The 27,341-nt window shown below is 44.6% G+C and overlaps 1 protein-coding gene across 3 annotated transcripts in view; it reads left to right on the forward strand.

The window, feature by feature from the left end:
* The window catches only part of LOC146834519 (putative oxidoreductase ZK1290.5), a 690,790-nt gene that overhangs the window by 535,698 nt on the left and 127,751 nt on the right, over positions 1-27,341 (forward strand). The window lies entirely within an intron of this gene.

Raw genomic sequence — 27,341 nt, forward strand, 5'->3', positions numbered from 1 at the left:
TGTGTATATATGAATCATTTGGGTTTCTTGTTAGAGTGACTTGGCCAGTAAATCTTTATTTGTAGTCTTGAAGAAACAAGAGATTACAGAAGTAATGTACAATCGAATAACAACTTCAAATGTTTGTATCTGAATAGTGGTCTGAGTGTTTGGGATTCCTGAAAAGCAAAGTGCGCATGTTTTGTTTTGTCTAGTTTTGCCAGAGTGTCCAGTTTATATGAGTGAATGGACTGGAACTGTCGCTGCTATTTTCGCATTTGAATCTGTGCACTATGGGAGAAATCCTGACATCTTGAATGGTATAGGAACACTCCTCACAAGCGATCACAATACCAGTCCTGGTATAGGCTTTCCACATGCTATTGGTAATGTCCTTTGAGTTTGCTAAAACCCTTTAATGTCTTCCTCTGATAAGAAGCCCAGACTAGGGAAAGTCCCTAGACAACCACAACTTCTAAACGAATTTAGCAACTTGGCATTTCAGAAGAAAATTGGAGATTTTGCGGACTGGGTAATTCTGGCAGTGTCATAATCAATCGGGATAGCCTACTGAGAGATGCTTCCTATCTATTTGATCTCTCTTGTGGCCCCCTTTATCTGTGATGTGCTCATGCCCCCAACACCCAGCAACCGATCTTTACCTCCCACTATCTCCCTTTGGCTGTGAGAGTCTTCTGGTTATTAGGAAGTGGAGGTAAGATCTAAATGGTTTGTGTGGAGTAAGGGTGATGGGTTGGGACTTCTATTTTATGGGCGTCACCAACTTGCAAGAGGCTAAAGGGAGTATGAGGAAAAAAGAAAGGACTTCAGCAACACTTCTGTGGAGGACACTCCTTGCTCTATTCTCTCTAAAATGGGAAAGTAGATTCTCCACTCTCCATTCTCCATGCTAGCTAGATTTAGTATTAATAAGTAGCTATCCCGCAGCTTGAAGGCTTCCGGTACTCAGCACTACATTCTCTCCTCTTGGTAAAGCCACATTCCGTCAGGGGGAAAAAGAAAGCTAGCTGATGTGAGTCAAAAATGTATTGCTAGAAGCTAGAGGCGGTTGTTTGTCTCTCAACAAAGTCATAATTAAACATGCAATCAGGAATAGAGACGGTGTTACAGCTCTCTCGCCATAACCACGCTTGAAGATTTATTACCTGCTTTGGTGCAAGGGAAGCAGCTGCAACACAGTAGGTACGAACCCTTAAGAAAAGATCTCCAGTAAGGAAAGGGAAAGGGCCTCTGGAAAATCCCTTAGCTAAGGTCATAACCAAGCAGCTCCTTAGTCTAAACTCAGCCCTTAGGCCTGAGGCCACGCCCCCTCCGGTTATACCCTTATCAGGCCCCCAAAGGGATATTTTAACAGCATTGAGAAGTGGTGGCACAATTGCGGAGGTTATTGAGACGGGAATAGCTGGTGGGGGACTGTTAGGTTATGTTATGTTATTTGCACTTGTAGAGCGCGCGATTACCCTTGGGTGTCCTGGCACTAAGTACTGGTAACCTGGGGAAGCTGAAAGATTGCTACTGCGAGAAGAGCCATGTCTTCAAGCCCTTTCCAAATGACAGAAGATCCGGGGCAGTCTTAAGAAAAAAGGGAAGCTCATTCCAGGTTCGTAAGGCACAAAGAGTGAAGCTCCTGCCTCCCCAATTAACTTTTTTTGTGTTGGGGACTTGCACTTGTTTAGTACTGGTAGAGCGTAACGTTCTACCAGGTACATACCAATGAAACTTTTGCTTAAGAGATTTAGGACCAATTCCATTGATGGCCTTAAAAACAATACAGAGTGCCTTGAAGCAAACTCTTTGTTTTATCGGAAGCCAATGTAGTTTCTTAAGCTCTCCTTTCACAGAGACACATTTAGGTGTTCCGGAAAGCAGTATGGCCGCTGCGTTTTGGACTAATTGGAGCCTATACATATGTTGTTTTTGTATATTCAAATATAGGCTGTTACAATAGTCCACACGCGACGTTATGAGGGCCATGACTACTGTCTTGAGATTGCTCTCGGTCAGAAAGATCTTGATTTTCCTAATGATTCTAAGAATCATAAAGCAAGCTAAGGTCACCATGCTTACTTGATCACCCATAGTGAGTTTGTTGTCCACTAATACCCCAAGGTTTTTGGCCTTCCTAGTGGGTACAGGGCAGGAGCCCAGGTCTTCCGGCCACCAGTCCGGTGTCCACACCTGTGGATTATTCCCAAACTTTAAGAACTCGGCCTTGTTGGAATTGAGCTTTAAGCAATTGGAAGACATCCAGCGAGATATATCACTCATGCATTCATGGAAACGGTCCCCAATTTCTTTCTCATCTTCCCTGGTCAACGACAACACTATTTGTATGTCGTCAGCGTATGAGGTGAGCTGAAAGCCAAACGATCTAATAACTACTGCCAATGGTGCCACGTACATATTAAAAATAGTTGGGCTAAGAGAAGAGCCCTGTGGCACCCCACAAGGGAGTGTAAATGGTTTAGATGAATTGCCATCCAGATCCACAGTTTGAGACCTGTCAGCTAGGAAAGATTGTAAAAGTTTCCAAGCTGGGCCTTTAACACCGATCTCAGAGAACCGGTCCATCAATAATTTATGCTGGACCGTGTCAAAGGCCATGGACAGGTCTAATAAAATTAATACTGCACTGCCTCCTCCATCTACGGCCTCTCTAATTTCCTCAGTGGATTTCAACAGAGCCAACTCAGTGCAATGATCTGCCCTGAACCCATATTCAATTCAATTCAATTCAATTCAATTTTATCTTTATTCGGATACAGTATGATCCATAAAAGTGCAACATCACTATCGATATATATATGACATTCAATCCTCATTCAAACAAAAACAGTTAAAAATAAGAGCATAAGATGAATTTAAAACCAATTTTTTTTTAAAATGGGAGTGGGTTAGACCAGTAATTCGTGCGATGATCAACATTCTTTAGTGTGCAAAAATACAAAATGTAAACTTTAGAGCACTGTGCAAAATAGGCAATTTATAGACTTCCGACAATATAAATAACAGATTAGTCATTGAGTACTGAAAGAAGCCCTATATATACTGATGTTAATAAATTGCAAATGGGCAATAATGTATGTTGGGTAGACCATAAGATTGTCCTCAACGTTGCTGTGCAAAGGTGGCAGACACATAAACATAATTATAATGCAAGTAAACAATTTGTGACAACCAGCTTTAAGCAAAATAAACATTTCTTAGCTAGCCAATAGAGTTTTCCCTATATTCTTTACATATAGTGGCATTTTTCAAGGGGTAAGCATGGAGGCTCGGGATTTAACGGCTGCTGATAAAAAGAAGCCAACACGATAGATCATATCCTCGCTGCCCAGTTGCAATATTTCTTCGTATGCAGAAATGTGATTGATTATCCCATTTGCCTTAAAATAGGGGATAAGATATTGTTTAGTGTACTTAACATAAAATCTGCAGGAGAACAAAAAATGTGGTAAGGTTTGTTTGCAGCCATCACCGCATGGGCAAACTGTCTCCTCCAGATTTTTATTAAAGCCAATAGGGAAACATAGCAAATATTTTACACTGTTATCCCTAAGACGGAAGAGCAAACGCCTATTCCATCTCCCAATGTTTTTTCTTAGGTACTCCTGTGGTTTGGAGTGGTTGGTGCCTGCTATCCTTGGGATGGACATATATCTAATAATAGATGGCTTGCTAAACTCAGCCTTTGCTCTGTCTGTACGATATAAATCATATAGTGCATCCCTAGCTGATCTTAGGGTTATGTTTTCGGCAGCAGAGGGAAAGGAAAAGCTATGTTCTAAATGTATACTGGCTAAACTTTTATAAACAGCGTTAAGCCAGGGTATATATTTACCCCTATCACATCTCAGGCAATCTGTTATAATTCGTTGAGTTAAAATGGCAGCGGGGTTGCACCATATCTTCAGCCAGAATAATGCAGGACGGGATTTAATAAAGTCTTCTACGTAGTGGAGATTCAATTCTTTGTGGCATAATAAGGTGGGTGATGAAATTTGTGCCCCAAGTAACCTTCTGCAGAATCTATTTTCTTCAGATTGTATCCCACTGCAGTCCACGAACCCCCAAACTTCAGAGCCATAGGTCGCAGTAGGCAAACACTGAGTTCTGTAGATCTGCAGTAGTGGGGTCACTATGTCTGCCTTTTTAGGTTGTCGCAGGCTGGTTATAGAATTAATTGACATGCCTAATTTATTTCTGCCTCTTGCTACGTGCGATTTCCATGAGCCCGTGTCGGAAAAGACTAGGCCAAGGTAAGGAAAAGTGCTCGTGCTTTTTAGAAGATCAGTTCCGATCCTTATGTTCTTTGTGTTGTATTTTTTGGGTCCACATGACATTATAAATGATTTATTAAAATTCGTGCGTAATCCCAACTCTTCCATAAAAGATACGAAACCGGAGATTAAAATACGTAATGTTTTGGGTGTGCGGCCCATAAGGACCGCATCATCTGCATATAGAAGTGCAGGATACATTTGACCGTTAATTTTTGGTACGTCACTAGTTAGTTTGGTCAGGGAATTGTTCAGTTCATTGATATAAAGGATAAAAAGCAGAGGGGCCAAGACACACCCTTGTCGGACCCCTCTGCCAATTAAAATATCCCTAGAGACCTCCCCTTCACTGTTGATCCTCACTCGTGCTTTCAGGTCTTTGTGCAAATATGCCAAAAAGTGTACAAGTGCATCATCCAACCCATAATTTAAAAGAATCTCCCATAGGCGTGAGCGGTTAACAAAATCGAACGCTGAAGTTAGGTCCATGAAACCCAAATATAAGGGTACTTTTTTTGCTACTGTATATTTCCCTAATATAAGGTTCAGGTTTAGACACTGTTCAACTGTGCCAACGCGGCTCCTGAAACCCAGTTGGCAACAGTTTAAAATTTGTTCCTCCTCTGCCCAGTTCCTGATTTTATTAAAAACAACCCGGCCCAAGATCTTTAAGGTGTTATCGATCAAGGATATTGGGCGATAGCAGCAGGGGTCGGATCTGTCCCCTTTCTTGAAGATGGGTACTATTATACTTGTCGTCCAGGTTACTGGGATGGAGCTATTAATCAAATTATTAAAAACATTACATAAAAGAGGGGCCCAAAGGTCAGGTTCAGATTTAATAAGATCAATTGACAGGCCATCTGGGCCTGGGGCTTTATTCCCTGCACTTTCATGTATGGCGTCTTCAACTTCGAGTAGTGATATGGTTAAATTGGAGGGTGATGGAAGACTGTCAGTGCTTGATGTGTCAGCTAAATAGATTTTTGAGAAGTGCTCCTCCCATACGTTGCTCAATATATTACATCCTATGGGGGTGATATTTGATCCAGTGGATCTAAGTGCTTTCACCTCTCTCCAAAACCCCGTTGCGTCTTTGAGAGCTGCAGCGCAGGCGAGAGAATCCCACCGTTCCTTTAACACTGCCTCCGCGCGTATTTTAGTTGCATTCTTATAACGCTCTCTCAGATGCTTCACTAATGCCGTATCCCTGGGTTCAGCTTTTAATGCGTCACGTAAAGACCTATTTGCCCTAGAACAGGTGCCATCAAACGATCTAGGGTTCTTACCTTGGGTCTTAACTGGTTTCGAAATTTCTAATTTTATTCCGGCACACAGCATAGTAAAAGCATGGATGATGTCAGTTCCAGGACAGGTGCTAGACAGACACATCTCTATAAGTGAGCGGTGGGATTTTATAATACGGGCCAGTAAAGCATTATTGTCTATCCCTCTCCAAATCACTTTCAACTTGTCGGTAGATACTGTCAGATCTTTTGCCCCTATTTCTTGACGTTTCCTAAATTTATTTAAAAATCTAATGGTAGTGAGAATTGGATTGTGGTCACTATAAGTGGTACCTAAAACTTCAGCCTTCACTAAATTTTTTTCGAGGGAAGCAGAAATGAAAATATAATCAATAGTGGATGAACAACCGCGGCCTCTATAGGTAGGCAGTGGGGGATTGCCTGAATCGTGACCAACTTTAGCCATTATATCAATTAAGTCGTAAATGGATAAATAGTTGTGCAATTCTTCCCCTCTTCTACAGGGGGTTTTCCCGGCACTACTCATGGCAGGTGTATCTATGCTGTTATATAGGTGGGCATTAAAGTCTCCCCCCAGACAAATGCCATCTAATTTACCATATTTTTCTTCATGCACTAAAATGTCGATAAATTCAAATAACCTAATAAAATTTTTGTTAGGCAGTGTTATAAAGTCGTTATTGTAAAAATGTCTCAAACAAACCGTGATTCCATGCGTGTAAATCATAGCCTGAATATTATCGCTGTCAGTCTCTATGGGTTTTATGCTATTGCCTTCGGTGATTTTTATCCATGTGGATAAGCCCCCGCTTGGTCTGCCGGAGTCAGGGATTGGTGCTAGTTTATTATAACAAACAAATCCCTCGAGCAATAGTCCGCTAGTGCACCAAGTTTCTTGGAACATCAAGATGTTAAATCGACTAACCATATTGACCCATTCATCTGAAGTCAGTTTAGCTTTTAAGCCTGCGATGTTCCAGCTAAGTATGTTCAGGTTTTGTTCATGGGGTTTACAAGCAATGGTCACGGAGGGAGCGGCTAATACTGATTCTACCTGCCGCGATCCCTGGGGGTTATCAGTAGGGGTGCATTCAACTATATCAGGATTGTCGTACAGATGGCTCAATTGTGATTTTTCAATAATAGTGGAACTGTATATAGGTCAATCCTGGTTCTCCAGGTCAGATAAGGTACTAAACCTATTAAATAACTGGGGTGCCAGATTAGTATCATTATATGGCCTTGCTCGTGGTCTGTAAAAGAAGCCCAATGGTACGAGAATAATATTTGTGGAACTAGAGAACGGATCAAATGGGGCATTCAGCAACCATTTTGCCAATGAGGGAAGCCTTAGGGATACGATTATACAATCGCCTGTAATGTGTTTGGTGGAGGGACCCACCCAGGCTACCCTACGAACCATTAAGATGTCATTTGCGATCTCCCACCCAACGCTCTTGTGTTTGCACAACCAGTCCAGACATTTATTTTTTAACTCGTCCCAGGACTCTGTCTGATTGTGTCTAAGGAGGGGTACGCCAACTAGTATTATTACGTAGGGACAGGCTTCTGGTGGCAACTGAAGAGTGACTTCCGTACTTTTAATAACCTGGGGGATTAAAATAGGTCTGTTGGTAGTGTCAAGTTGTTTTGCAAGGCCTGGCGTGGGTGTTACAATTGGTGCGATAGGAGAATATACCGGATTAGCAGAGGGGTTATTCGAGGTATGTGCCTTTTTTGATGGCAACATACTAGGCACAGAACTATTTATGGAAATTATTGGTGGTCGATTCAAATTAGCCCCCCCAGTACATTCTTTACACACACTGGTTAGTCCAGGCAAGACACTATTACTGGTACCCTCTGTGGTTCTTTTGTAGAGAGCATCCAGATATTTTAATAGCTTGTCGCCTCTGGTTTGTTCTATTGTCATAATCCCTTTTCTCTTTGTTTCCTCATTTTTTATGATGCTTTCCAGTCTATCAAGTCTTTTAAAGATAGTATTGAACTGGTTTACCATTAGGTCCTTCAATCGATTGAAAGTAGAGTCCACTATGGTGTCGATTAGGTTTCCATTCGGGCTTACATATAGGCCATCCCTTAGTGCAGGCTCGGTTTGTGTAAGGGTGGAAGTACGAGCCATTTCCACTGTAGTGAGAACAGGAGTACTGATTACTGGATGCACGATGCAGTCAATGGGTGCCCTGCCAGAGTCATCAGCACCTCGTGACCACATACTCATTGGCGTCGGTTGTAGTTTATTGCAAGGGGGCTGTTTCCTCTTGCTTCTAGTAGGTTTACCAGGACCCCTCTTCCTTTTCTCCCCCACAGTCTTTTCTGATGTTGTTGCAGAGTTATTGGTGTTAATGACATTGGGGCTTTGCTGGGAGTCGGGGATGGTAATTACAGCATCGGTAATCGAGGGAGCCTCGACAATAGTTTCACAGTGTACTGGTTTGTTAATTAATACAGTAGGAAATAATGACGCAGGGGTCACGGTTCCGTTATCACATGGGCCCTCTGACAATGGTTGATGTGATGGTATGTAACCTATAGAAAGTCTCCTCTCGGTGTTCTCTATTTCTTTATTGACCCTGTTTACAGCATCCTCCAGCATATTCTCAAATGAGGAGGTGAGCATATCATAGGTCCCACGTACAGGGGCAGTAGGGGCCGTGGTAGACGTACAACTCGCATGATTACTCATTGTACTATGTGAAACCACTTACCGGCACTCACTGCTTAGGGAAGGGCCCCAGCCCAGCCACGACCGGCCTCGGACGGCCACAGACGGTCCCGCCCTTGTCCCGGGCTTAGCCCGGCGCTGCCCGCGCGCTTCCCGCGATGCGGGGGCTATGCTGCAATTAATAGCGCGTCCTGGCGCGTTTCACGTCCCGGCGAGTTCCGCCTTTCACGCTGTGCACCCTGGGGATTGGAGTCCCCCTCTCCGTACAGCGGCCGCGTGGTTGGTGAATGCGGCGGCGGGAGGGTGCTAGGGTGCTTCCAGGCAAATCCGGGCGCTGGTAATGTGCAAAGTTTCCTCTGGCCACAGACTGAGTAAGACCCCCGCTCCACCGGGGCTATGCTGCAATTAATAGCGCGTCCTGGCGCGTTTCACGTCCCGGCGAGTTCCGCCTTTCACGCTGTGCACCCTGGGGATTGGAGTCCCCCTCTCCGTACAGCGGCCGCGTGGTTGGTGAATGCGGCGGCGGGAGGGTGCTAGGGTGCTTCCAGGCAAATCCGGGCGCTGGTAATGTGCAAAGTTTCCTCTGGCCACAGACTGAGTAAGACCCCCGCTCCACCGGGGCTATGCTGCAATTAATAGCGCGTCCTGGCGCGTTTCACGTCCCGGCGAGTTCCGCCTTTCACGCTGTGCACCCTGGGGATTGGAGTCCCCCTCTCCGTACAGCGGCCGCGTGGTTGGTGAATGCGGCGGCGGGAGGGTGCTAGGGTGCTTCCAGGCAAATCCGGGCGCTGGTAATGTGCAAAGTTTCCTCTGGCCACAGACTGAGTAAGACCCCCATATTGCGATGGGTCCAGTGAGTTATTGCGATGGAGAAATGCACTGAGACTCTCACAGGCGAAACCCCCAGCCGTGTTGCAACTCAGAGATAGGCGAGGGGGCTGGGTGAGTGGCCAGAGGCTAGTGTCAACATAAGTGCAGTGGAATGTAATGCTCAGATAGTGGGTGGCAGTGAAGGTTTGAAAGGTTTGAAAGGAGCTGCTGGGTAATCTGTACTTCTTGATAGCTTTAATGACCACCATATTTCTGGTGTACAAAATCCAATTTTTTTCAAGAACGTACAAAATATATTTGCCCAAGGAGGTATAAGAGATTCAGCAGAATCCATGGAGTACTGGAAGCCTGAGGAAGGAATTGACTGATTTAATCCCACTGCAAGGTACAACTCTCGACAAGACTAGGGATGATGTAGCATTCTCCTTGTCTAGCAAATCTGATCATTCCTCTTCTCTGAAGAGTATTGAGATCATGTCAGATGTAGGGAAGCTTGCTAAGACTCATGTACAACATATGGCTCAAACTGTACCTAGTAGCCAAGATCTCTGGGAGAAGTCTGGAGATTCCAGCGACAAAGTGATTTCGATGTTGAAGCTTTTTATCATGGAAAAACAGGAATTAAAAGCCACCCAAGTAGAGATGGCAGGCAAGTCAGAGTCAAATTTGGAAATGTTAGACAAAAGGCTGCAAGATCTGAATGCTTGCTGTAAGGAAGTTGAGCAGAGAGTTTTGGCATTGAAAGACAAACAAACTACCCAGTCTGAGGTGATCGTGTAGCTTCAAAAAGAGATGAAAACTGTCAATGGGAAGATGGAGGACCTTGAAAATGGACCATGATGTGCAATTTGCTCTTGGTCGGGTCACCCAAAAAGTGAGGAAAAATTTGGAAATTATTAATGCTGTAGCTAGACTGACTTTTCCTCTAAAAATTTTCCCTGATATATTTTTTGAAACTCTCGACAAAGGTGGGAATTTAAGCAAATGATCACAGAATTTAAGGGGAATGGGGCTCAGACATCGATTATCCAACTTGCTAAAATGAAAGTGCTATGACCTGGTAGATTTTATATCTTTTCAGATGTGCCTGAGGCCAAGATGGTACTATTGAGAATATGCAGTTCTAAAAGTTCAGCGAATAAGGGGTGGAACATTGGGGCACCCTATGTGCAAAGCGAATGCACCAGTTGTATGCTAGGTGGGGATGGACTGAGTTTTCGTGGGCGAGGCACATCTGGTGGGCGCTTACATTAATTAGGAGGGTCCAGTGGTGGAGAAGAAGGGCACAGGTTGGAGGGATAGGTGGGTCATGCAATGATGGTGGGGAAAGGGGAGAAAAGGGAAAAAAGAAGAGGACTTTAATGATATTAATGAAGCAATGAAGATTGCGATGAGTTTAGCATTGCTACATCCTGAAGGTTTACAATGACTAAAATTGCAATTGATTTAAGGAGAAATTCATGTTTATTAGTTGTAAAGCAAATAGTCTCAATAATAAACTGAAAAGACATGCCATTTTTGCAATTAAGTAATTTAACTGAAACACTATTTTCCTGCAAGGGACACATTGAATTGGGAGAAGGAAAGTGATAAGATGAACAACTATAGGCTGCGGAACTGATTGTTTTCTTCTGCTAAGGTTTCTCAAAGTGCTGTTGCAATTTAAATTAAAAAAAAAAACTAGGAAGTAAAATCCCCTTATTAAAGATGAAGAGGCACATTGGGCTATTCTCTTGGTGGAAATTGGGGGTTGGAGAATTAACCTCGCCTCCAATTATGGTCCGGTGAATGATGATCCAAGTCTAGCTCAAACGTTAGGATGGGAACTGTGTAGTCTGCCAAGGCAGATTATCTTGATGGGAGGTCGGGTAAAAGACCCCTTCTTATATTCGTCCAACCAGCATAAGAGACATACAGAAAAATATTTAAGATACCTGTTCCTGTTTAGGGATTTACGATGTATGGAGATAACAAATACAACAACTAAATCTTATACTTATTATTCAAAACATTGTCACTCTTCCTCTTGAATCAGTATGTTTTTAGGAACACCCTTTCTCTCCATACAACTATTTCACATTGTGCTAGTGAATTTTCGAACCATTCAGCACTAATCCTCAGCTACTCCTTCACCATAACCTACTAGAACTTATAGGTAGGTTAATGATAAGATCAAAGTTTTGGAAGAATATCTTATTGATCCAATTAATGTTAAAAATTTGAATTATTTATATAAAATGAACTAACAGCTGAAAAATCTGTAGTGTGGGAGGCTTTCAAAAGTAATGTTAAAGGAGTTGTAATATTGATGAAAATGTAAAGGTTAAAAAAGAGAGGGAAAGAGATTTGACCTTTACAGAAGGGGGTGGATGTAACTTATCATGCCACGGTCTCAAATTGATCTGAGATTTCCTTAAAAAAGTGGTTGGGGATTATGGAGAATGTGCGGGATTTTTATCTCCAAAGGGAAATTGTTAGCAACTAGACATTCCAACATAAGGTTTATTAGGCGGGGTAGTTTCTGGGTTGATTTTTATCTTAGAGTTCTAAAGAAGGGAAGAATCAAAACGTTATTACATGAAATTAACAACCCTAGTACAAATCAATTAGCAGATAAGATTGTCAAAACAAAACCTTTTTATGATTATTATACTAGATTATATCAAGATGCACAGCTAGGAGATTTGAGTACATCAATCATTTTCTTAAAGAGTTAAAATGTCCTTCTCTGAAATCTGAAACCTCTGCCTTTTTTAGTAGTCCAATATTAGAGAAAGACGTGCAGGAAGTCATACAACAGCTCCTAAGTATTAAGGACTTCGGAGAGGATTGCCTTGGCCCCAACTTTTATAAAATGTTTGCTCCCTCTCTATTGGGCCTTTGACTACCCTTTTTAATGACCTATTAAGAAGTGGACAAGTGTGGAAATATGGATTTTCCTGGTCAGTTATGTCCCCTATCTTGGACCCCAACGGTTCTATGTGTATGTCGCAAGTACATGTATGTTCCCTCCAGTTCCAGTATTGATGACGCAAACACATGCGTGTCCACCGTCAACATGTCCTCTGCCAGATCCGCCATGAATAGGCCGGATATTCCATTCTTAAATATGAAAGGCCACCGGCTTTATATGGTTCACTTATGCCACTTTTCAGTCCAGGCAAGTAGGCCCTGATTCTGTCATCAAACTCTTCTTGCCTTCTGCCTCTAAAAGCTCCAGCCCGAGCCTGCATCTGTGACCATGAACTTTGTCTCATTCTCTGCGCTGCTCACGAAGCCTGACATCAGCTTACTCTCTGCCAAGAACTGTATTTCACCTTCGAATTATCTGCTTCCCCCTCAGCCGATGCATTCCTGCCTAGTAGTTTAAGTAAACATTCTTCCAGTTACCAAGCAAAAAGACCCATCTTCTCTGTCCTCATGCAAGTAATTCATAGCCTTGTTACCATGGAATATTCCTACCCCCTCGCATTCAGTGTAGACACTTAGACACTTGTACACGCACAGTCAGTATAGAATAGATTCTGTCCGAGAGTCCTTCTTTTATGGATAACACAGTTCTTTAAACATAGGATGTTAGATATGATTTGGGATTAGGTCGACTTGACCTCCCAGACTTCTCGTCTCCACATATAGAGCTAAATGTCAAGTCCCCGTCACCCCCTAGTTACACGTCAATTACACGTCATACTGCTGCGCGCGCATCCATGCCAAGTATTATCTTATAGATCCACCTATACATGACATCACAACCAATCATGTTCCTTTTTACTCATTATTACACCCATTTTCGGTTACGCAAACCAAACGTCAATGTCCTTATCAATTGTTACGCCTACTGTATTCACTTCATTATAATGTATGTATTATAAAAGTTACTGCTTGTCAATAAAGTATGTACTTCACTTCCTGAACCCCCGTGGTGATGGAACTTGAGGCATCCGATTATAATCGCTTATTGGAATAAAGCCCATTCCGAAACTCTAATATCACGGATTCTGCCTCTCATTTTACTGAGCTATTTTATAATGTTTCTGTACCAAATTCAGTCCCGGTAAAGGAGAAATATTTACCACATGATGGCGCCCGAACAGGGACACTTTCTCATCTCACGCGCCGGCGGTGTGTTGCAGGCCCGGTCTCCTGCCACAGCTGGACGGACAATAACGCGTACCAGCAGGATTTCCTGTATCTCCCTCCGGTCAAGCGGGGGCGACTGAGACTGCAATCAACACCCAGACGAGGCGGTGAGAAGTGCGAAGTATCCCGACCAGAGCCTAGCTGAGAGAGCAAGATCCGAGGTATACAGAGACCCACCAGTCCGAAGTCAAGCCCAGTGTCCGACGAGTCGAGTCAAGTCGAGTCCGGTCCGGTTCAAGTTCAAGTTACTGAGGCCTTCCGTTTCCGAAGCTACCCGGTGAGTACCATTGCTGGGGAGGCATTTCTGACGTGCACATAGGTTGTGCCGGTCAAGACGGGTTTGGGTACACAAATCCGGTCTGCACTGTTTTAGCAGTGTATCTGTACTGTTTAGCAGTATATCAAGTATTCCGAAGTATTCCGAAGTGTCTAGTTATTGTCTAGTTATTGTCGAGAATTAAGCTTGGTGATTAGTTATGCAGACGATCATCATTGTTGTTTCAGTTAATGGTTTAATGTTAAATGTTTAAAGTGTTTAAGTATGTTCTAAATATCGTGGTATGAATGACTGTTCATTATCGTGTTTATTGTATTAAGTCTGTTCAAATTCAAGTATCAGGTCAAAATCAAGTATAAGGTCAGTTCTCAATATGCCGCTCTTTTCGAAATTAAGACAGATCACTACCAGAAAAGGGGTTCTCGAAGAAGCCGTCCCTATTCCTCCTAGGGACACTCCAGGGCACTTTATGTATCACAAACATGGCTTAGACGCTATATTATTTCTTGATTTATGGGTAGACTATACCAAGGGATTACCAGAAAGTCAAAGGTGGCCCACAGCGGGGACCTGGGATGCAGAGTGCATCATGAAAGTCGAGGAAGAGTTATGGAAAAGAAAAGTCAGACAGTCACAGAAAGACGCCGTTGAATTATGGCGTAAAGAATCACATAGACGAACAGAAAAAGCACGTAGACAGGAGGAGAAGAGTAAAGAGAATTCCAATAAAGTTCGAGAGAATCTATTAATTGAGGAAGGTATCCGAGTAAAATCAGAACAAGTAGACAGACAAAGAAATGCCCTTATGAATGGTATGTATCCTCTCCTGGCCGAAGGATTACCTAAGGCTACTCCAGAGACACCAAAAGACTTGCCAACCCCATTGTTCCCAATAAAGGTACATCCTAAGGGGCATCCTAGAACCGCAGAAGATGTTTTTCTTTCCTCATATTTAGATGACGCAGCTCCCGAGTATGCTAACTCTGCCCTACATAGACCGCATACCAGGGAGGTTCAACGCCAAGATCCAGTACCCGTATCCCTACAGCAACAAATCGAGTCACAAGTTCCGGCAAGCACATCTGTTTCTGTATCCGCTCCTACAGCTACTTCTATGGCTGTGTCCACACCTGTAGTTGCTGTGTCACGTCCGACGAATCCTTTTACACCCGACGCCCCAGATGGGGCCGCGGGAGGAGCTGCCAATGTCTTTTCTACGCCACCCAGAATAAATAAACTTACTTTTCAAGAGTCAGCGCATTCACGTACACCCAAACTCCTTAGTACCCGTACGCTTAAGGAACTTCTTATAGACTGTAGATATGACCCGGTGCCTGGAAAGGAGGACGAAATGACCCTAGCATCATTGCGTATCAGACGAGCCGCAGTGTATTTAGCGAAGTTACCAGGAATGACTGCGCATCTAGATAATATATATCATTTTGTCCAAACAGGGCGAGATCCAGAATGTATTTACAGAGCTATGGAATACCAGAAAGTAGAGATACAGGGGGAACTGTTACGTTTCCTCATAAACTGTGTGATCAGAAATCAAGACCGACCGGGGGTAGACCCGGAAGCCATGAAAATTCTTACAAGATGGAGCCAGAATATATCGGAAGGGAGACATGATAAACAAAACTGTATAATAGCCATGTGCCGAAAGATCCGTAAAGAAATAGAACGCCTACACGAAGAGCGATTAGAGGTAGACGAGTTCGAACAAAACGAGGAAGAAGGGTCAGGACTGCCCACAGGACAGTCGGACACCATAGCCTATGTAGGTAGAGGAAGATCTTGTAATAGGAGTAAGACTAGATATCACACTGACTCAATACATCCGATATGTCCAGATAATAACAGAAATTTTCAAATACCTATAATTAACATAAGGTCTAACGAGCATTCGTTCCAAACCGCCGACAAACTACTACAAGAACGAAGGGGTTATCATTTCCTCGATTCTATGGATGAACAAGATTTAGCCAGGGCAGCTGTCCATTGGGTGGACAGTCCCGGAAAATATAGTGATGATACAGTAGTACGCACATTTTTTAATCTTACCCCAGATGAACAAAGGTTAGCTGGGATTTATATGATTCAACAACTCATTATACTATATCGGAGTCAGCATTCGGACCCTGGTCCCTTGCCTGACATACTGACTGAATTACTTATGAATAAATGGAGAGGTCCAGGTACTGAATTAATTAAAGAAATTCTAGAATCAAGAAAGCAGTATATTCTTTTTGTATGTTCAGAACATGTTCCATTGTCTGTCAAGGAAAAAACTACGTATCACATAGATAGACAGAATCCCTTACGAGAAGTGCACCCAATAAAGGGTGAGGACAACGAGTTTAAACGCGTATTTGTATATACGCCCATATCAAAAATAGAATTGTTAGAAATGAAGAAAGTGGTACCCAGCCATGACAAAGACCCAGCGGGTTTTCACCGAGAAATTAAAGACATGTTACTCATGGGAGAGTATACCTACCCCGACATTATGACAATATTAAAGGTGTTGATGCCTGCTGGCATTTATGAGAAACTCAAGGAAAAAGAGTGGGAGGTAGGTGATCAAAAGATAGAATGGTCAGCATTAGAAGCAGAAGAAAGGGCCCGAGGTCCAGGTTCGGGGCTTGGGGACAAAACTAAGGCATTACCAGGACTACTAGTACAGGTACTGCCACGTTTATTAACTACGAAAAAGGAAGATTGGGGTACAATTTCAGCCTGTAAGCAGAAGCAAGATGAAGACACTAGTGATTACTATGCCCGATTTGAAAAATGTTTTGGTATAAATAGTGGCATAAAAGCAAGTAGCGAATCATATCCACATCTGTTTGTAACGAAATTAGTAGAAAATGCTCTGCCCCCAGTAAAGAATAGAGTATTAAAATTCGAGAGTACCTGGCAAGGTAACACTCCAACACAAATGTTACAAATGTTACAGTACCACCACAATAGAATTAAAGAGGAACAAGAACATGAACACAGACGCATGAAAGACACGAAAATGAAAATGCTAGTTTCCCAGACAGTTCCAGCTGAAGGACATAAAAAGGGTATGACACATTCCGATTCAGCAGGACCTGTAAAGGGGACATGCAATTATTGTAAAAAGCCAGGCCATTACGTACACGATTGTCCAGTTTTAAAACATAATATCGCCATAGGTAAAACACAAGAAAGATCACGGCCACTAAGACAAGATCAGAATGAACAAGGAGCTATGCAGCATGCCCAGGCCATGCCAGCCTCACAACAGCCAATACAGTTTGTGCCAGCTGCACCACCGTTGCCTGCTGCTGCCACACAGACAACAACTCGACAAATGTATCAGACCGCACAGTATGAATATCCCGAGTATCAGCGTTACGCATGAACAAGCCTAGAGAGGGAAGTTGACTTACCCCTTATCGAGATTCCTGTAGATCAAGAAGGACCTTATGTACATAGTAAATTATTAGGTCAAGATAGAAAATTTTTACTCGATACAGGGGCAAGTCGAACAACTATAAAACGTAGTGAAGTTCCAGGGGCACCCCTCTCAGGCTCACAGAATATTTCCCTTGGTTTTTCAGGAAAACCTATTGTTAATGAAGTGTCACAGCCTTTGCCACTTACGATAGGACCTCTGACCCGAACTACAGATTTACTGCTTACTAAATCATGTCCAGAAAACTTGTTAGGAATAAAAACGTTGAAAGCCCTAGGAGCCATAATATGTTGTTCTCCGGAAGGAGTAAGGTTGTTTTTACGTGATTTTAAAGGTCACTATGTATCTAGAGACATGGATCCCCGACTGCTGACTTTACCTACACACCTATGGGCACAAGGCCCTACTGATGTTGGTTGCATGAATATTACACCATATCGAGTCACACTAAAGGCAGGAGTGGTGCTACCACGAATGCGACAATACAAGTTACCACCAGATGCTGTAGTGGCTTTACTACAAATCATTGACGAGCTCATTGCCCAAGGAGTAGTTGTGGAAACAGACTCCAATATATGTAATTCACCGATAATACCGATTCTTAAACGAACAGATCCTACAGCGCCGCCAGTATATCGATTGGTTATTGATCTGCGCGAATTAAACAAATGCATTGTGCCACAATTCCCTGTGGTCCCAGATATCTCGTCATTACTGACAGCCATTGATTCCGAAGCGACATTCTTTACTGTAATTGATCTCAAAAACGCCTTTTTCAGCGTCCCAATAGATCAGGAAAGCCAATATTTGTTCGGATTTAGTTTAAATGGACGTAGCTTTAAATTCACACGCGCACCTCAAGGATTTACAGAAAGCCCCAGCATCTATAGCCAAGCACTGAAACGAGAACTTGACAGTATCCACATGCCAGTCAACACTGCTTTGCTTCAATATGTCGATGATCTGCTGATTACCGCAAGAAGCGAACCTGAATGTGAGAAAGCATCACTGACAGTTTTACAATTTCTGGCCGAAAAAGGGCACAAGGTGTCCCCTTCTAAGCTGCAATTCTGTGTCCAGCAAGTTGTTTATCTTGGACACTCGCTGGACAAGGAGGGAAGGCAGCTTACACCCGACCGTATTCAGTTAATAGCTAACATGCCAATACCCAAGACACAAAAGGAGGTACGGGCTTTCATAGGCCTCACTTCATATTGTAGGCAGTGGATCCCTCAGTATGCATTTCTAGCAAAACCACTCATTCAATTAACAACACAGGAGGCAGCCACATCGACTGTTCTCCCTTGGACTCAAGAACATACACAAGCTTTTGAAAACCTAAAGAAAGCTTTATGTCAAGCACCTGTTTTAGCAACACCATGTTACAGAAAACAGTTTACACTCTTTGTTACAGAACGCGAAGGTACTGCTTTGTCAGTACTCACACAAGAACAAGCAGGAGCACACAAACCATGTGCCTATTTCTCTAGTACATTAGATCCCGTAGCTCAGGCTTTGCCTGCGTGCCTGAAATCAGTAGCAGCGACAGCTTTAGCAATCAGACAAAGCGATGCCATAGTGTTAGGACATCCATTGACAGTTCAAGTACCCCACGCAGTAGAGGTTCTTGTAAATAGAACGCAAACACAACACTTGACCGTAGCACGACTTACAGGGTATGAACTTACACTGTTTCAGCCACATATAGAAATAAGACGCTGTAACACATTGAATCCTGCCACACTTTTGCCAGTAACCGGAACAGACCCACTAGCCCATGACTGTATTGAAGTTATTACTGTAACGACAAAACCCAGACAAGACTTGACCGATGTTCCATTGTCAGATCCAGACTTGACATTTTATGTCGATGGTTCATGCATGAGAACAAGTATAGGAGAGTTAGTAGCCGCTTATGCAGTCACAACAGATACTGAAGTCATTGAAACTAATCGTATAAATACTTTGTCAGCTCAAGCCGCAGAGCTCATCGCTCTGACACAGGCCTGTATTCAAGCCACGAATAAAAAAGTCAACATATACACTGATTCACGTTATGCATTCGGAGTTGTACATGACTTCGGCGTGCTGTGGCGAGAGAGAGGTTATTTAACTTCCCACGGTGCCCACATTCAGCACGGACCCCTCATTCACGCATTATTAGATGCAATACATCTACCCACTGAAATATCAATTATGAAATGTAAGGCCCATACGAAGGTTACTGATATCATTTCCCAAGGCAATGATCTAGCCGACAGAACAGCTAAACTGACTGCTCAAACTCAGACCCCCGACATGACAAAGACAATAGTCCCAACACCGACACATTGTATGACCGTTAAAGATCCTACTCTTGACGTAATTGACATACAGACACATGCTACACCAGACGAAATAAAGAAATGGACCGAGTTAGGAGGGATCCAAACGGACCAAGGATGGATGATGAAGGAAATGTCTGTATGGTTCCTTCCTGATTCAATGGTCCAAGTCGTAATTAACACTATACATAGTCCGGCACATCTAGGAGAAAAAGCTATGCTAGACAGCATTCAACACATTTGGTTCAATAAACATTTACGAGCAGCAGCAAAACAAAAGGTCCGTACCTGTATGATCTGTTGCCAGTTCAACCCAGGAAAAAGTGTTCCCGTAGAACAGGGTGGATTTCATCCTCCTGATCACCCTTTTGAAGTCCTACAGATGGATTATATCCAGATGGAACGATGTCGAGGATTCAAATATGTTCTCGTAGTTGTCTGCGCTCTGTCCCGTTGGACAGAGGCGTACCCGGTTTCAGATTACACTGCCCCGACTACTGCCAAACAGTTGGTTCGAGAATTCTTCCCGCGATACGGTTTACCACGTGTTGTCTACTCAGATAACGGCCAGCCGTTCTCATCCGAATTAATGAAACACGTTTCACTTCTGCTAGGATATCAGTGGAAATTCCACTGTGTCCGACATCCCGAGGCAGCAGGTCTCGTAGAAAGACATAATCAGACACTGAAAATCAGACTGTCCAAAATATGCAGAGAGAAAGGGGTCGACTGGATAGTAGCATTACCAGTTGCACTTTTTTACATGAGAATGGTAGCACACTCTAGAACAGGGCTATCCCCGTATGAGGTGATCTTCGGTAGACCACCGAATATGTGGGGGACGCCTATACCACGCAAAATAACTGATATTGACTGTAATATGCTGACAGATTACTTGGCTTCCTTGATGTCTGCACTACAATCTTCTCGTTCACAGGTAGCTGCAGCCTTTCCCGACAACACTGAGGTGAAACCCCATGACGTGGTTCCGGGGGATCTTGTCTTTGTGAGAAATTTCGACCGAAAGACTCAACTGGAGCCCAGGTGGAAAGCACCCAAGTTGGTCCTGTTGACCACAAGAACAGCCGTGAAGATCGAGGGCCGCAAGGGCTGGATTCATTCAAGCCACATCAAGAAATTTCATGGACTATCTTCGGATATAGACATTGTGCCCTGCACTCCCTCACAGACTGATACAAAGCTTCCTTTTGTTGAACCGAACAAATCTGAAAATTACAAACTAAAGCTTAGGCCCACCAAGTCGAGCAATTTGATTGTTTAAGTCCTCCCCAAGGTGAAGCGGTTGAATTGTCTCTGACATGTATCCCCTGGACCTGAGTAGAGAAAATACCCGAAAAATGTTGAAACAACAGGCGTATTGTAAATCACTGCGTAGCCACTGCATAGTGACATTATTAATTTTGTTTTTATTGAGTCTTTTAATAATTATTACAAGTATGTTGTTGCACATATATTACCCTATTTCTAGACATGTTTATAATGTTGCTGCTGAACATTCTTTTAGTGACTTACCTCCGCATGAATTGTCTTATAGACTTGCGCTGCGCAATAACACTTTCATTAGTATGTTACATCATTCCCATCAGACTAGTAACGCCACCAATTGTTGGGTGTGTGGCCGACTCCCTCCCTACCAGAATTATGAAGGAGTCCTGCCTTTCTTTCCACATCCATTTACACATAATGGCTCCTGTGGAGCATGGTTTAGTTTAATTAATTCCATAGACTCAGACACAGCAGTTTACCAAGACCATTGGATATGGGGAAACCTGAACCTAGTTTTATTCAAAGTCTGTTACCCTGACAAGGAGGGTCGCCCCAAAAGAACAGGAACTGATCTAGAAAATGAAGTATATGGATTAGGTAATTTTACACCTAATCTCATGATTCTAAATGTCGTATCCGAAGTTGAGCTAGTCTTACCCACCATGTCAGTATTCCCAGCAAAAGGTGAATTATGTGTAAGAAAGGTTGGTTCCATACATATGGGCCACAGTCAATGCACTACTACCGTAGAATTCAGTGACCAAGGCAAATCTTCATTCAGAGCTTCTCGCCACTCCTACTTCATATGTGGTCAGACTGCATATATGCGTCTACCCCTAGATTGGGATGGTACCTGCTACATTGCATTCCTTTTGCCACCTGTTTTCCTAGCTCCTCCTGATTATTACAGAAATATTCATTTAGTACACAACAGAAAACGGAGAGATCTCCCCATTGTCGATTACACTGAGACGGCATGGGACAAGTATGTAGATTTTAATAAAGGCATCTTTCCCTATATAGGTACTGTTACTAATAGTAAGCTGATACGTAGATTAACTAGAACCCTTGAAGCAGTAGTGAATGAGACTATTTCCGCCTTAGGCAATTTAACGGAAGAGCAGTCTGCTATGCGGATTGTTGTGCTTCAAAATCGTCTTGTCCTTGACGTCATCCTGGCTGATAGGGGCGGAGCTTGTAGGGTCATCGGATCAAGCTGTTGCATATTCATACCAGAAAATTCGCCATCTGTATATAAAGCCATCACTCGCCTTCATAAGATTGTAAGCCAGATACACCAGAACCCAGGCACTTGGACTTGGTCCAGTTGGTTTTGGAATACGGTATCAGCCTGGGGATGGAGAATTTTTTCCTTCCTAGGTATTGGCCTTCTCATACTATTCAGTTGCTGTCTATGTCTACAATGTGGACCAGCGATTTGTGGTCTGTGTGCCACATCGTGTATCCCACATCAAGATTTTCATTCAAGATCCCGGAAGAAGAAAGAAGAACAAATGATGCTATATGAACAGATCAATGGATTGATGAAGATTGATATCTCTTGAAGGGCAAGTAGGGGACAAGGAGGGAATGTGGAAATATGGATTTTCCTGGTCAGTTATGTCCCCTATCTTGGACCCCAACGGTTCTATGTGTATGTCGCAAGTACATGTATGTTCCCTCCAGTTCCAGTATTGATGACGCAAACACATGCGTGTCCACCGTCAACATGTCCTCTGCCAGATCCGCCATGAATAGGCCGGATATTCCATTCTTAAATATGAAAGGCCACCGGCTTTATATGGTTCACTTATGCCACTTTTCAGTCCAGGCAAGTAGGCCCTGATTCTGTCATCAAACTCTTCTTGCCTTCTGCCTCTAAAAGCTCCAGCCCGAGCCTGCATCTGTGACCATGAACTTTGTCTCATTCTCTGCGCTGCTCACGAAGCCTGACATCAGCTTACTCTCTGCCAAGAACTGTATTTCACCTTCGAATTATCTGCTTCCCCCTCAGCCGATGCATTCCTGCCTAGTAGTTTAAGTAAACATTCTTCCAGTTACCAAGCAAAAAGACCCATCTTCTCTGTCCTCATGCAAGTAATTCATAGCCTTGTTACCATGGAATATTCCTACCCCCTCGCATTCAGTGTAGACACTTAGACACTTGTACACGCACAGTCAGTATAGAATAGATTCTGTCCGAGAGTCCTTCTTTTATGGATAACACAGTTCTTTAAACATAGGATGTTAGATATGATTTGGGATTAGGTCGACTTGACCTCCCAGACTTCTCGTCTCCACATATAGAGCTAAATGTCAAGTCCCCGTCACCCCCTAGTTACACGTCAATTACACGTCATACTGCTGCGCGCGCATCCATGCCAAGTATTATCTTATAGATCCACCTATACATGACATCACAACCAATCATGTTCCTTTTTACTCATTATTACACCCATTTTCGGTTACGCAAACCAAACGTCAATGTCCTTATCAATTGTTACGCCTACTGTATTCACTTCATTATAATGTATGTATTATAAAAGTTACTGCTTGTCAATAAAGTATGTACTTCACTTCCTGAACCCCCGTGGTGATGGAACTTGAGGCATCCGATTATAATCGCTTATTGGAATAAAGCCCATTCCGAAACTCTAATATCACGGATTCTGCCTCTCATTTTACTGAGCTATTTTATAATGTTTCTGTACCAAATTCAGTCCCGGTAAAGGAGAAATATTTACCACACAAGTCCCTGAGTCATTTCAAAGAAGGGTACTGATTAATTTTCCTAAACGGAGGCAATCACTGATTGAGCCTACATAATATATCAATCAATCAATCAATCAATCAATCAATCAATCAAGACATTTGTAAAGCGCGCTACTCACCCGTAAGGGTCTCAAGGCGCTGGGCAGGGGATGCTGCTCGAACAGCCAGGTCTTGAGTAGCCTTCTGAAGGTGAGTAGGTCTTCGGTCTGCCGTAAGAGGATGGGGAGGGTGTTCCAGGACTTGACGGCGAGGTGGCAGAACGATCTGCCAATAACACTTTTAAACTCTGACAACACCATTTATGTTAAAATATTTGTCAATCAGATAAATACTGTTGCTCCTCTCCTTATCTCCAAAGACCAAAATGGGCTTATTAGTGCACAGAGTTTATATACAAATCCCCATTTGATGTCTGAGTTTATCAATGTGGTTACGGGTGATGCAATACCTGTGGCCATTATCCTACTGGACACTGAAAACACTTTGGACTCTGTGAGCAAAAGATGTTTGTTTCAAATGATGGGTAATTTTCAATTACCTTCTCTGCTCATGAGGTCAATGAATGCCTTGAACCAAGGGGGGACTGCACAGCTGATTATTAATAACTTATCTGCTTGCCAAATAATTCTTAAGCGAGGTACCCGGCATGTATATCCTCTCTATCCTTTGTCATTTGCCTTTTTTATTGATCCATTGGCTCAGCACATTTGTCATAATAGATATGTCTCAGCTCCCCTACCTGGTATTTTGTTGGACTTGGCCCTTTTTCCCTAAATGTTTCGCTTTTCTGGGAAATCGCATGATGTGTAAATGCGAAGATTGAATGCTGTGCGATAAAGTACACAGACTGAGTTTCCCCATTTTAAACATATAACTTTTAAAATGGATGCCATAGCTGTGTGGTTGCGCCGTTTGACTGAGCTGGGTTAACAGTCTAGTGGTTATTTCCCAGCAACCCCAGCTTTTGGAGGGAAGCCTGGCACCCAGGGTGCTCTACCCCTCCCCCTAGGCCAGTTAGAACCAGTTTCCCCAGACGCTTCTAGAAGCTTCTGGCACTGTCTGGAAGGTGGGGTGAGGGGCGTATAAAGGGCGGAGCTGGGCTGCCATGTGCTCAGTCACAGGGTGGACCTGAGAGAGAGGGGACCTGCTGCCAGGGGTTACCGCCACATGGGCCTGTGTGCTGGGCCCAGAGCCTACCTACCCCCCCTCTACTGTCCCCAGGGCGAGGGAAAGCTATAGTTGGGACAACGCCGTCCTGGAGAAGCCTTCGCAGGAGTCTTAGGCGGTAGGGTTAGTCAGGGACCTATGCCTCTGAAAGTGACAGGGCTTAGGTGCTGCCTTTCAAGTGAGTGAGGGATCCTGAACTGCCAACTGATCTGGCCCGGCGAGAGGAGAACCCAGGGGTGACCGGCGGAGACTAGTTAGTCTACCGTCAGCCCCCAACGCAACTCCCCCCCCCCCCCTCCAGAAACCCTCAAACAAGGGGCAGGAACCAGAGAACGCTATTTACAAGCTGCTTGCAGAGAGAGAGCGCTATATCCAAGCTGCCCCTGGAAGGAGAGCGCTATATTTGGTGAGCGCTATCTTTGAAGTGACTGTGCACTGCCCCTAAAGCTGGTGGGACCGCCTAGCGCCTGCAAAGCGCTATACAGCATGGCCCAAAGGAGGTGAGGAGCGTGTGGCCAGGGAGAGCTGGGCGCTGAAAGATATAACGGGAGCCTACCCCGCATGCCAGCCTCATTAGGAGCCCAGCGGGAGCCCACCCCGCATGTGTGCCCTTCTGCGCGGGTGCCAACTGCACCGGTGCCTATTTACAACAGTGGGAGCCCACACCGCATTGGAAGATTGCCCGCCCCGCTTGGGATCACGAATTTGGAGGGAGCCTACCCCTCATCGCCGGCCGGGATCACCGCCGCCGCCCGGGCGCTGCTAGGAGGCGGTACGGGGCCTAGCAACAGGGACTCCGGCCGCGTCATCGGCCGTGCCCCGCAAAAGCCGCGCACGGATTGGCTGCCGGACGGCAGGAACCTAGGGGTGGGCGGAATTTGAGAAATCCACTTTCGCAAATTATCGCGAAAATGTTTAAAATTATCGCAAACAAGCGGAAATATCGCGAAGATGCGGAAGTTTTTTTCCTGCATGTTCGTGAGATTTTCTGCGTGGTTGCGGGTTGCCAACTTACCCATCTGGTTGCTCGCGGGTGCGGCCATCTTGTTTTGAGTTGTCTCGCGGTGCATGATCGCGAGAAGAAAGACGTGATCGCGCGAGGCATGACGTCACTGCGGGCGCGAACTGTCGCGAGACAGCGCAAATGGCTAAAAACAATACAACATCTCATGGAGAACGCGACCGGATCAAGAAAACTTGTCGGCGAACGCAGGGATTCAGGTAAGGCGATCGTGCGCGCGCGAAAATGTATTATTTTACAGCGCGAGCAAGAAACAAATTATCGGCAAGCTGCGGAAAGCGGAAATTTTGACATTTTCGCGCTCTCCGCGGAACGCGAAAATGTCAAATTATCGCAATTACCGCGAACGGAACGAAATTTTAGCCCAGGCCTACAGGAAGCTCGGAAGCAGCCCGGAGGCCGACGGAGACTTCGCTCCGTGGTGGGGGCCCTCCGGAGTCGGAGGAGAACCCCGAGAGCAACGAGAGCCCCGCTCGGGCCATGATCAAGTCCCGGGCCCCAGGAGAGGGACCCGGGTGAAGGGCGACGTCGGGGAGAGCCGAGAGGGAGGACGGGAGCCTACCCGCCTCCCCCAGCCGAGGACTCGAAGTCCCGGGTCCCAGGAGGGGGCCCGGGTGAGGCGGGAAGAAGCGCTGCTGTGGTCGGGGCTCCCAGGAGCTGAGGAGAGCCCAGCGCGCTACACCGACTGCAAGAAGTGGCCAGAGGAGTCCCTCCGTGAGCCCGGTGAGTGGGGCTCAGCCTATGGTTGGTGGGGGTAAAGTCGGGGTACATTGCCGGGGCCCGCCCCCAGTGCCTGGACTGGTCCTCCCCGCTGCCCCGTCTGACAGAGGGCAGCGGCAACGAAGCAGGAGGCATTGTTGCGCCCAGGAGTCCCAGGGGTCGATATACCCTGATGTGCTGCGCCAGCTGGTCTAGTCTGTTTGTGGGCCACGCCACTGCTACTTCAAGAGTCCCTGGAGAGGGGCTCCCATATCTCACGTTTGGGGCCTAACTTTGTATGGAGAATCCCAGAGGAATGACTCCCATGTTCCGTGACTGTACTGTCTGGGACTGCTAACTTGAAAGGGGGTAGCGCTTTGCTCAGAGGCCATATTTCGAGGCCCTGTTGAGTGGCTATGCGCTATTGATCCCCCGGGTACAGCGCTAGGTGCAGATGCCCTGTTCTAAAGTGCTATGTTGAACTGCCATATTTCAAGCACTCATGATTGGTAGATGCCCTGTTTTAACGCACTACCGCCGTGCTTTGTGCAGCGCTATGGTAAATGTACTATTTTAACGCGCTATTGCATTGCCATGTGCCGCGCTATGTTAAAGGCCCTGATTTGAAGCGCCAGTCAATTGTTATGTGCAGCGCTATGTTCACATGCCCTGGATTGTAAGCGCTGTTTACTTGCTATGTGCAGCGCTGTGTTGAGATGCCAGGGTTTGATGTGTTGATGCACTGCCTACCTTAATTTCTGCCTCAGGCCCAGGGGTCACTCATATTGGTGATGCATAAGAGAATGTCAGGATGTTTTTATTACAGGTGTTCCGGACATTCGCCTAATGTTATGCCCTGAGGTATTCTATTGCAGGATTGAGGCTGATGGACTTTCCCTTTATTCCGCACGTACATTTATGTTATCTGAAGGTTGCAATGATTCCGGCAGGGGCCCGATTGGCCCTGCCCTGTATATAATTCCCCCCCTGTCAATTTGAACCGAGCGCCAGTTGGCGCAGTGTAGAGATTACCTGACATACTGTGTTTGGACAATACAAAAGTTGTTTTTACCTAAACTGGTGTAGTGTCTCTTTTTGTAGTGTGCCTTGTGTGTCGCCTGTGTGTACTGCGTGGATGCTTTGC

Source organism: Triturus cristatus, chromosome 4_2, assembly GCF_964204655.1.
Source record: "Triturus cristatus chromosome 4_2, aTriCri1.1, whole genome shotgun sequence".
NCBI lineage: Eukaryota > Metazoa > Chordata > Amphibia > Caudata > Salamandridae > Triturus > Triturus cristatus.